Source organism: Rana temporaria, chromosome 2 (genome assembly GCF_905171775.1).
Source record: "Rana temporaria chromosome 2, aRanTem1.1, whole genome shotgun sequence".
Classification (NCBI taxonomy): domain Eukaryota; kingdom Metazoa; phylum Chordata; class Amphibia; order Anura; family Ranidae; genus Rana; species Rana temporaria.
This window is the reverse complement of record NC_053490.1, coordinates 25,605,240-25,617,999: the sequence shown is the minus strand read 5'-3', so window position 1 is coordinate 25,617,999 and position 12,760 is coordinate 25,605,240.

Sequence of the window (12,760 nt, the reverse complement as noted above, 5' to 3'; positions counted from 1 at the left end):
CACAAAAATAAATAAACTACTCACCCTGTCCAGACACCGTCCTCTGCCCCACTGACACCGTCCTCTGCCCCACTGACACCGTCCTCTGCCCCACTGACACCGTCCACTCTGTTTCACATCTTCCACATATGTTCCACATCTGACGGAACACAGGCACATAGTATTAGATCCTGGCTGGAGAATTGGTGAGTGTGTCTAAACCTCCCCCCCCCCTTGTTAATTGCAGATATCCCTCCCTCTGCTCTGAGTCTCTGATTGAGGGCTAGGGTTACATGCACACCTGTGATAATGGATGGTGTTCATAGTAGCAGCAGTTCCTCCTGTGGCTGTCAGTGGGTACATGCTGCTGCTTGCCCTGTTCACTATAGTGATCAATGCTGCATGCACTTTGTGTCCAGCAACAATCCCCACAGGTAATCGCTTGCTGCGCAGAGAGCAACAAATAGGTTCAGCCACTGGCGACCTGTAGGGCCGGTGGCTGCACCTACCTGCTGAGAGCTACAAGAGGAACTGCCACATCAATTCGCTCCGGCCCCAATCACCAGTGTGAACATAGCCTAATGTACACTATATGCAGTGACAGATATTTTACTGCATTGTAAAACATCTATCGTGTCAGGAACACTCAGGAAACAATGGTTTCCTATGTGTCCCATTCACACTGAAATGCAGCATATGGCTGCGCTTCAGCATGCTGCAATGTCAGCTCCTCACCACTTGTTTTAACTCTAAAAATGCTGCATTACCCCACCACAATCACATGCATTGCACACAGTTGCGGGGAAGTTGCAGCACAGCTCTACCCATTCTAATAATTAAATAATCTGATAACACATCTTATAATCTAAAAATAAATCTATCAACTATTTATACTTTAATTCTTGAGAGTAGGTGCGAAAATTGGGACAGGCTTATAGGGGGCCCAGAGCATTACTTTGCCCAGGGGCCCATGATGCTATTAAGATGGCCCTGAGTGGGCTCACTCACAATTTTGTCTAAGAACACAGACCATGAATAAAGAATGGTGCAAAAACATCCTCCGAGAGCAACTTCTCCCAACCATCCAAGAACAGTTGCTGCTGAAGGTTCTATTGATGCTGGCTGCTGGGGGATCTGTTGTTGCTGCTCAGGGTCTATTGTTGCTGGGGTGATATTTTGTTGAGGGAGTCTATTGTTCCGGGGGGGGGGGATCTATTGTGTGATGGATATATTTTTGCTGTAGTGGGGTCTGTTGTTCCTGGGGGGGGTCTATTGTTGCTGATTTGGGGTCTATCAAATACCATACAATTTACTTACAGTAGTAGCACAAAATGATACTTGGTTCTGTATTCTCTAAAAGGAGGGGGTACTGGGAGGTGGGTAGTGTGTGGAGCCAAGAGACAGTGCTCAAAGGTGGGCCATGTGTGAAGCCAAGAGACAGTGCTCAGAGGTGGGCCGTGTGTGGAGCCAAGAGACAGTGCTCAGAGGTGGGCCGTGTGTGGAGCCAAGAGACAGTGCTCAGAGGTGGGCCGTGTGTGGAGCCAAGAGACAGTGCTCAGAGGTGGGCCGTGTGTGGAGCCAAGAGACAGTGCTCAGAGGTGGGCCGTGTGTGGAGCCAAGACACAGTGCTCAGAGGTGGGTAGTGTGGGAAGCCAAGAGACAGTGCTCAGAGGTGGGTAGGGGGCAGAGATGAAGGGTGACTCAAAAGGGAGGAGTTCCTGCACCTATTCTCTGAGAAAAAAAAGCCCCGGCCGCTAAAAAATATGTGCATGTAAAATCCGACAGGATGGTTGTACCAAAATTGATCGATGGTCTATTGTGTGATGGATCTATTTTTGCTGTTGTGGGATCTGTTGTTCTTGAGGGGGATCTATTGTTGCTTGGGTGGGGTCTATCAAATTCCATACAAACTACTTACCGTAGTAGCACAAAATGATACTTGGTTCTGTATTCTCTAAGGGGGGGGTACTGGGAGGTGGGTAGTGTGTGGAGCCAAGAGACTGTGCTCAGAGGTGGGTAGGGGGGTGGAGCCAAGAGACGGTGCTGAGAAGGGGGGTAGGGGGTGGAGCCAAGAGACAGTACTCAGAGGTGTGTAGTGTGTGGAGCCAAGAGACAGTGCTCAGAGGTGTGTAGTGTGTGGAGCCAAGAGACAGTGCTCAGTGGTGGGTAGTGTGTGGAGCCAAGAGACAGTGCTCAGAGGTGGGTAGTGTGTGGAGCCAAGAGACAGTGCTCAGAGGTGGGTAGTGTGTGGAGCCAAAAGACAGTGCTCAGAGGTGGGTAGGGGGTGGAGCCAAGAGACAGTGCTCAGAGGTGGGTAGTGTGTGGAGCCAAGAGACAGTGCTCAGTGGTGGGTAGTGTGTGGAGCCAAGAGACAGTGCTCAGTGGTGGGTAGTGTGTGGAGCCAAGAGACAGTGCTCAGAGGTGGGTAGTGTGTGGAGCCAAGAGACAGTGCTCAGAGGTGGGTAGGGGGTGGAGCCAAGAGACAGTGCTCAGAGGTGGGTAGGGGGGTGGAGCCAAGAGACAGTGCTCAGAGGTGGGTAGTGTGTGGAGCCAAGAGACAGTGCTCAGAGGTGGGTAGTGTGTGGAGCCAAGAGACTGTGCTCAGAGGTGGGTAGTGTGTGGAACCAAGAGACAGTGGTCAGAGGTGGGTAGTGTGTAGAGCCAAGAGACAGTGCTCAGAGGTGGGTCGTGTGTGGAGCCAAGAGACTGTGCTCAGAGGTGGGTCGTGTTTGGAGCCAAGAGACTGTGCTCAGAGGTGTGTAGTGTGTAGAGCCAAGAGACAGTGCTCAGAGGTGGGTCATGTGTGGAGCCAAGAGACAGTGCTCAGAGGTGGGTCGTGTTTGGAGCCAAGAGACAGTGATCAGAGGTGGGTGGTGTGTGGAGCCAAGAGACAGTGTCAGAGGTGGGTAGGGGGTGGAGCCAAGAGACAGTGCTCAGAGGTGGGTAGGGGGTGGAGCCAAGAGACAGTGCTCAGTGGTGGGTAGTGTGTAGATCCAAGAGACAGTGCTCAGGGGTGGGTCATGTGTGGAGCCAAGAGACAGTGCTCAGAGGTGGGTAGTGTGTGGAACCAAGAGACAGTGCTCAGAGGTAGGTAGTGTGTAGAGCCAAGAGACAGTGCTCAGAGGTGGGTCGTGTGTGGAGCCAAGAGACCGTGCTCAGAGGTGGGTGGTGTGTGGAGCCAAGAGACAGTGTCAGAGGTGGGTAGTGTGTGGAGCCAAGAGACAGTGCTCAGAGGTGGGTAGTGTGTGGAGCCAAGAGACAGTGCTCAGAGGTGGGTAGTGTGTGGAGCCAAGAGACTGTGCTCAGAGGTGGGTAGTGTGTGGAACCAAGAGACAGTGCTCAGAGGTGGGTAGTGTGTAGAGCCAAGAGACAGTGCTCAGAGGTGGGTAGTGTGTGGAGCCAAGAGACAGTGCTCAGTGGTGGGTAGTGTGTGGAGCCAAGAGACAGTGCTCAGAGGTGGGTAGTGTGTGGAGCCAAGAGACAGTGCTCAGAGGTGGGTAGTGTGTGGAGCCAAGAGACAGTGCTCAGAGGTGGGTAGTGTGTGGATCCAAGAGACAGTGCTCAGAGGTGGGTAGTGTGTAGATCCAAGAGACCGTGCTCAGAGGTGGGTAGGGGGTGAAGCCAAGAGACCGTGCTCAGAGGTGGGTGGTGTGTGGAGCCAAGAGACTGTGTCGGAGGTGGGTAGTGTGTGGAGCCAAGAGACAGTGCTCAGAGGTGGGTAGTGTGTGGAGCCAAGAGACTGTGCTCAGAGGTGGGTAGTGTGTGGAACCAAGAGACAGTGCTCAGAGGTGGGTAGTGTGTAGAGCCAAGAGACAGTGCTCAGAGGTGGGTAGTGTGTGGAGCCAAGAGACAGTGCTCAGAGGTGGGTAGCGTGTAGAGCCAAGAGACAGTGCTCAGAGGTGGGTAGCGTGTAGAGCCAAGAGACAGTGCTCAGAGGTGGGTCATGTGTGGAGCCAAGAGACAGTGCTCAGAGGTGGGTAGGGGGTGGAGCCAAGAGGCAGTGCTCAGAGGTGGGTAGGGGGTGGAGCCAAGAGACAGTGCTCAGAGGTGGGTAGTGTGTAGATCCAAGAGACAGTGCTCAGAGGTGGGTAGGGGGCAGAGACGAAGGGTGACTCAGAAGGGAGATGTTCCTGCTAAATTCTCTGAGAAAAAAAAACCTGGCTGCTAAAAAATATACGCATGCAGGGCTTTTTTTCAGGGGGAACTTGGGGGAACTGAGTTCCACCACCTCTGGCTCAGACCCTTTGGTGCCTGCTCACTACAATCACTTGTAAACACAGAAGTCTGGTTTCTGTGTGTACAAGTCACAGCTCTGCACTCTGTGTGTTACCCCCTGAACTCTACACTCTGTATGTAATGCAATCCTGGTATTTAATGCCCCTTTAAGACCCTTCTACTGTTTGTGAAATCTGAACGGGGTCGTGGTTGAGTTCCTGCACCTATTTTCTGAGAAAAAAAGCTCTGTACGCATGTACAATCTGACAGGATGGTTGTACCAAAATTGATCGATGGATCAACTTGGGTAAATTCAGCCTGCCCATACATGGTTCCAATCCTGCTGAACCAGCTGAGATCAGAACTATGTATGGGCAGGCTGAATGTACCCAACTTGACCCATCGATCTACTTGGGTGCAACCATCCTGTGAGATTTTACATGCGATTATTGCTAGCCTATGAGCGGCTTTAGTGAGTGAGGTTGAGGAAACTACACTCAGTAGGGAAAAAGGGATAACATGGTAAATGCTCAAGTAGACCCTTTTACCAGCTCACGTGTCTCTGGTGGATTGGCGAGTAATCCACTTTTCTCGACAGATTTCAATAAATGATTCAGCTGATCACCGTCGAAGGGCCTCATTGCTATTTATGGGCTTGTAGGAGGAACAGCGGCACAAACTACATCAGGGAAATCTTGTCATTGGAGTCTGCATGAGATATAAGAAGCCTGAAGGTGGTTGACTATAGAGCCTGCTTAACAAAACCATAATAACACAGATCTGTGGTGTCTAATCCTTCTCTGGCACACGTAACCAGTGGGCGCAGTGGTGCTTTCCAAGTGAGATTTGAACACACTTGTCTTTGTTCCAGACCCCATTGCGGAGATCACATGCTTATTAATTCACAGAGAGCGAGGTGTTCAGCACACTCTAATTACTCCTATTGAAACCTCACAAGACGCACGGATTCGCTTATTGTTTAATCGCACATTTAATCCTGCTATTCATCGAGTCAACTCCTAGAGAGCGATTTCTGCATTTTGTACCAAAGAGGATGTTGGAATAAAGATACATTTGTTCAAATCGAGGAGTTGACTGAAGCCATTAGACCCTGTTGCATACAAATGGGCCTACCTAACCAGTCACCTCTTAGGGCCCTTTCACACTGGTGCGTTTTTGCCGTGTTTTCGCGGTAAAAATAGCGCTATTAAAACGCTCCCCATGCCCCTCTCCATTGAAATGAATTAAAAACGTGGTAAAAACGTGGTAAAATCGCAGTGTTTTACCGCGATTTTAATGCTCCGTTTTTACCATGTTTTTACAGCGGTTTTTAATTCATTTCAATGGAGGGGGCATGGGGAGCGGTTTATGGGCGTTTTGATAGCGCTATTTTTACCGCAAAAATGCGGGAAAAACGCACCAGTGTGAAAGGGCCCTAACGGGCTCCTTCCACAGAATGTCTCGATCCATCCACCTTTAGGCTGCATTCACACCTTGGCGCGGATTGCGGCGTTTTGTACCGCGATTTGCCGCGACAAAACTCTGCGATTGTGAATGCAGCTTACCCCCAGGTCCACATCTCCTATGCCGAATGCCGAAAGCCGCCTGAAAAAAAGGTCCGGGACTTGTTTTCAGGCGGCAGGCGTACGGCGTTCGGCATGTGAACCATCTCCAAAGAGGGCAATGTGAAATCATCCCTCCAGCGTCTTAGGGGCTGCTGCGGCGTCGCGCTTTAGGCGTATATACGCCTAGGTGTGAACAGAGCCTTAGAATCAACCCACATACTGTAAAATCAATGGGAATTATAGATTGTTGACATCATTCCATGGTGGTTGGATTAGGGCAGTGATAGCCAACTTTCTTGATACGGGGGGGGGGGGCTTAAGTGCGACCCTCAACATCACCAAAGGGCAGCACTGATAAAAATCTGTGAATATTCATTATCAGAGACAGCAGACACCGTGTGATATGGGTAAAGTAACATTAAACCTTCCTGCAGCAGAGAATCACTATAAAGACTATGGCCCAGATTCACGTACATCGGCGCATCTTTGTGCCGGCGTAGCGCATCTCATATGCGCTACGCCGACGTAACTCTGAGAGGCAAGAGCAGTATTCACAAAGCACTCGCTCCCAAACTTGCGCCGGCGTAACATAAATTGGCCGGCGTAAGCCCGCGTAAATTCAAAGTAGGTGGACGGTGGGCGTGATTCATTTAAATGAACCGTGACCCCATGTAAATGAAGGGCCGAACGAACGGCGCATGCTCAGAATCACGTTGCATATACTCCCTAAGATACGACGGCTCAATGCCTACGACGTCAACGTAACCTACGCCCAGCCCCATTCACGTACGACTTACGTAAACGACGTAAAATACGACGGCTGTTCCGACGTCCATAACCTAACATGACTTACCCCTGCTTTATGAGGCTTAACTTTACGCCGGACGTACGCCTTACGTAAACGGCGTAGATTACAGCGACGGGCGCAAGTACGTTTGTGAATCGGCGTATCTCGGTCATTTACATATTCGAAGCGTAAATCAATGGAAGCGCCCCTTGCGGCCAGCGTAAATATGCGCCCAAGATACGACGGCGTAGGAGACTTACGTCAGTCGGATTAAGCCAAAATTCAGGCGTATCTTGTTTTCTGAATCAGGCGCATAGATACGACGGCGCATTCGTGAACTTTTTAGAAGATACGTTAGCGTAAGTCCTTTCTGAATCCGGGCCTATGTGCATGATACAAGTGTAGCGCCCTCTACCATAGGTAGGTGTTAGAAGTGAGGTTTTTACCTGCCAGGCAGGTAAATTTAGGCAGGTCTATTCTGCATGCTAGGCCTGCTTGTTTTGATCTGGGGGGCAGGGAGTGGTTAGTGTAGCAGTGGGTGTAACCACCTGTGCTTCACTTCTTGAGCGCCTCCCCTGCCTCCAGCGAGAATGTTCTGGAAGAGGGGCAGGGCTGAGAATTGGAGTGACAGGGAGCTCATGTGAGGAGCCTTGACCAATCCCCAATTGGAATTGGCAGGGGGAAGGCCTCCTACATAAGCTTAGGTCCAGCCCATCTGGGGGGGTTCAGGCCTCGGCGGAGGAGCACGGGAGCTGGGAGGAGGTGTTCTGGAACAGAGGAGCTGAAGAAGCAGTCGGTACTCATGTCCGGGTAAATTCTTCACCAAGGACTCAGGGCAGGAGAAGATCGGTGAGTGAGGCATAGTGGATATCTGGAGGAGGCATGTCAGGGGAGCTGGGTGCAAGGCCAGAGGAGAGATTGTGGGATTTTTTTCAAATCGATGTGGCCTGCAGGCACAGAATTTGCAAGTCGGGCTAACTGGGATCAGTATTCCACCAACTATATAAAGCTGCTAAACAACTAGGCCATCAAGAGGGGATACTGCCTCTGGCCTATTATAATTCAGCAAGTCCAGCCACCACCGGGGATTATGATCCCTGGTGCAGTGTAAAGATGATGGGGCGGAGAGACTAACATTGTACAGTGAAGTTTGTGCAGGAGGAGAAGAGTCCTGGGAGTAACAGTCTACAGGAGTTGGTGCAGAGGAGAGACTGTAAATGTAAGGCCGGGTACAGACGAGCAAACATGTACGATGAAACCGGTCCGTCGGACCGTTTTCACCGTACATGTCTGCCCGGGGATTTCTGTACGATGGCTGTACTAACCATCGTACAGAAGTCCGCGCGTAAACAATACGCGGGGCGTGTCCGCGGCGATGACGCGGCGATGACGCAGCGACGTGGGCGGGCCTGCCTTTTAAATGCTTCCACGCATGCGTCGAAGTCATTCGACACATGCGAGGGATGGCGGGCGCTCGGACATGTACGGTAGGTCTGTACAGACGACCAAACATGTCCGAGCGGGCAGGATTCCAGCGGACTGTTTTAAAACAAGTCCAGGAATATTTGCCCGCTGGGAAAAGGCCCGGCGGGCAAATGTTTGCTGGAATTCTGCCCGCTCGCGCCTACACATGACCGAACATGTATGCTGAAACTGGTCCGCGGACCAGTTTCAGCATACATGTTTGGTCGTGTGTACGGGGCCTTAGAGTCCGCAATTGATTCAACAATTCATTAACGACGATGGTAAAGTGATCTGTTCTTTGGGCATCCCATACCCCTTCCCCAACCAAGTTATATCGCCCAAATAAACAAAACAAAAGCAAATGACTGTTCATTGTCTCCTGGAGAGTGATGTATGAAGGTCTGGCAGCATGGTGGATGTTAGTAACTGGTAGAAGGGGATGGTAAGAGACTGCAGACATTATACAGGAGATGGTCAGAGATTGCAGACATGATAACAGAGATGATCAGAGACTGCAGACCTGATACAAGAGATGGTCAGAGACTGTGGACATGATACAAGAGAGGATTATAGACTGCAGACATGATACGAGAGATGGTCAGAGACTGCAGACATTATACAGAAGATGATCAGAGACTACAGACATTATACAGATGATGGCCAGACAATACAGACATTGTACAGCAGATGGTCAGAGACTGCAGGCATAATACAGGAGATGGTTAGAGACTACAGACATTATACAGGTGATGGCCAGACAATACAGACATTGTACAGGAGATGGTCAGAGACTGCAGTAGTAATACAAGAGGTGATCAAACCTTGCTGACATGATGCAAGAGATGGTCAGAGACTGCAGACATAATACAAGAGAGGTTTGGAGACTGCAGACATGATACATGAGATGGTCAGAGACTGTGAACATGATACAAGAGAGGATCAGAGACTACAGACATGATACGAGATATGGTCCGAGAGGGCAGACATTTTACAGGTGATGGTCAGAGACTGCAGACATAATACAAGAGAGGTTTGGAGACTGCAGACATGATACATGAGATGGTCAGAGACTGTGAACATGATACAAGAGAGGATCAGAGACTACAGACATTATACGACAGATGGTCCGAGAGGGCAGACATGGTACAGGAGATGGTCAGAGACTGCAGTAGAGATGATCAAAGATTGCTGTCATGATACAAGAGACCAGCTGGACCCGCTTATTGGCTCTCACTGTGTCCAATCACAGCGGGAGCAGCGTTTCTGGGGGCGCGAGCGCTCAAAACCAAATGCGTGAAATCACGTTGTACCTGTACGTGATTTTGCGCAGGCAGGCTGCCCTGCCACAGTATATATAAGGTTAGGGTTAGGGATTTGGGACTATTGGGAGCGGGATTGGGGTTAGGGTTAGTGAATTAGGACAATTGGGAGCGAGATTAGGGTTAGGGATTTGGGACTATTGGGAGCAGGATTAGGGTTAGGGATTTGGGACTATTGGGAGCAGGATTAGGGTTAGGGATTTGGGACTATTGGGAGCGAGGTTAGGTCCCGGCTTCAAAAACGCCCCTCTCCATTGAAATGAATTGAAAACGCTGTAAAAACGCCTGAAAAACGCCCATAATCCGCCCTGAGCTGTAGAAAAGTCACATGATCTCACAAAAAATTAAACATGCAAGCAGAAAAGAGAACATCTACAACAACAGGAATACAATTATGAGAAGATCAAAATGCCCCTAAAATATCCCATAAAAATTAAGTTTTGAAGTAAAACAACACACTACTGGATTTACTTTACAATACATTGCTTGTTTTACAAGATCCCTAACCCTAATCTCACTCCCAATAGTCCCAAATCCCTAACCCTAATCTCACTTCCAGTAGTCCCAAATCCCTAATCCTAGTCCCGCTTCCACTAGTCCCAAATCCCTAACCATAATCCTGCTTCCACTAGTCCCAAATCCCTAACCCTAATCCCACTTCCACTAGTCCCGAATCCCTAACCCTGCTCCCAATAGTCCCAATTCACTAACCCTAACCCTAACCCTAATCCAGCTCCCAATAGTCCCACATTCCTAACCCTAACCCTGGGAGCGGGATTAGGGTTAGAGATAGGGATTTGAGACTATTAGGAGCGAGGTTAGGGTTAGGGATTTGGGACTATTGGGAGCAGGGTTAGGGACTATTGGGAGCGGGATTAAGGTTAGGGTTAGGGATTTGAGACAATTAGGAGCAAGGTTAGGGATTTGGGACTATTGGGAGCGGGATTAGGGTTAGGGATTTGGACTATTGGGAGCGAGGTTAGGGTTAGGGATTTGGGACAATTGGAAGCGGGGTTAGGGTTAGGGAATTGGGACAAGTGGAAGCAGGGTTAGGGTTATGGAATTGGGACTATTGGACGGGATTAGGGTTAGGGATTTGGGACAATTTGGAGCTGGGTTAGTGTTAGGGATTTGGGACTATTAGGACCAAGGTTAGGGTTAGGGTTAGGGATTTGGGACTATTGGGAGCGGGATTAGGGTTAGGGTTAGTGAATTAGGACAATTGGGAGCGAGATTAGGGTTAGGGATTTGGGACTATTGAGAGCAGGATTAGGGATTTGGGACTATTGGGAGCGAGGTTAGGGTTAGGGATTTGGGACTATTGGGAGCAGGATTAGGGTTAGGGATTTGGGACTATTGGGAGCGAGGTTAGGGTTAGGGATTTGGGACAATTGGAAGCGGGTTAGGGAATTGGGACTATTGGAAGCGGGATTAGGGTTAGGGATTTGGGACTATTGGGAGCAGGGTTAGGGTTAGTGAATTAGGACAATTGGGAGCGAGATTAGGGTTAGGGATTTTGGACAATTGGGAGCGGGATTAGGGTTAGGGTTAGGGATTTGGGACTATTGGGAGCGGGATTAGGATATAGATACTTAAGTTGCAATGCTCATCCGAGTGTAATTTCTGATCTTGTCTGGGTGCACTCTCAAATCCTCATATAGCAACACAAATTGTCCACTTGAGGTGTCTGCTTGGAGGATGGGATGAACCCAATAGCGACGTTTCTGCCTCTGTTGGTGGATATTCTCCCAATAGAGGAGCACAAACAACAAAAAAGCTCCATAAACTCCATCTTCTTTCTGTACCTTCTTCTCACCTCCACGAGATACCAGGAAGTAAACGGGAAGTGATGTAGAGAGGTGGGGTTGTCCATTGACGCCCATGCTTCAATAACGCTTGTAAACCGCTGTTAAAACGCCCGCAGCGTTGCAGTAATTTTACCACAAATGCGGTAAAAACGCGGTAAAATAGCGGTATTTTAACGCTCCGCTATAGGCGTTTCAAGTGTGAAAGGGCTCTTAAAGAACAAAAATTATAGAAAAAAAAAATAACAGAAAACAAAAGAAGGAAGAAAGGAGGCAATTGAGATACGAAGGCACGTGGGGCACATCAAACACTTCTAAAAACACTGATCTGGGTATAAAATCTCTGATAATTATTTAGCATAATAAAAGAAAGGCGAGATCATATTGGCCTGTTCATATGGCTTGGGGCTGGTTATCATTGGGATTTATATTAATTTCTCTGATGTGTAGATGACTGGCGTGATAAACAGCGGCCCTGTTAATAAATGGCGGTTAGATAAGAGCCCCCCACCACTTATCCGTCTTTCTTTTTGGAAATGATGCTCACATCGGCTCTATTAGATCAAACAAGTTTCCGCTTCACTCGCTATATATTGGCACGAGCCAATCATTTCCCAAAACTTTCTTTAACCCGCTGAATGCCTTTTCAGATATTCCCCGTGTGATCCTACGTGTGTCCTGTTATTTTGTGTCATTTCACGTTGTATATTTCCTGACTGAACTTGGCTACATTGTATGTGATACACAACATCCCGGGAGTGCAGTATGAGATTGTGATAATAAAGTCTATCTCTGGGGAAAGGAAAAATCCTCCCTTGCAGTGGGGCTGCCCTCTGCATTGCAAGGCTTAAAGCGGGAGTTCACCCGAAATTGTTTTTTTAACCTTAGATTGAGGCTCGTTTTGTCTAGGGGAATCGGGTAGTTTTTTTTTTAAATCGAAGCAGTACTTACCGTTTTAGAGAGCGATCTTCTCCGCCGCTTCCGGGTATGGGCTGCGGGACTGGGCTTTCCTATTTGATTGACAGTCTTCCGACGGTCGCATACATCGCGTCACGAGTAGCCGAAAGAAGCCGAACGTCGGTGCGGCTCTATACAGCGCCTGCGCATAGACGTTTGGCTACTTTTGGAAAATCGTGACGCGATGGATGCGACCGTCGGAAGCCTGACGGAAGACTGTCAATTAAATAGGAAAGCCCGGTCCCGCAGCCCATACCCGGAAGCGGCGGAGAAGATCGCTCTCTAAAACGGTAAGTACGGCTTCGATTTTAACCACTTCAATACCGGGCTTTAAAACCCACCTCCTTCCCGGGCCTATTCTGGCACTTCTCTCCTACATGTACAAATCCTCATTCTTTTGCTAGAAAATTACTCAGAACCCCCAAACATTATATATGTTTTTTTAGCAGACACCCTAAGGAATAAAATGGCGGTCATTGCAACTTTTTATCTTGCACCGTATTTGCGCAATCATTTTTCAAACGGCTTTTTTTTGTAAAAAAAATGGTTTCATAAATTAAAAAATAACAAAACATTAACGTTAGCCCAATTTTTTGGTAAAATATGAAAGATGATGTTACGCCGAGTAACTAGATACCTAACATGTCACGCTTTAAAATTGCGTACACT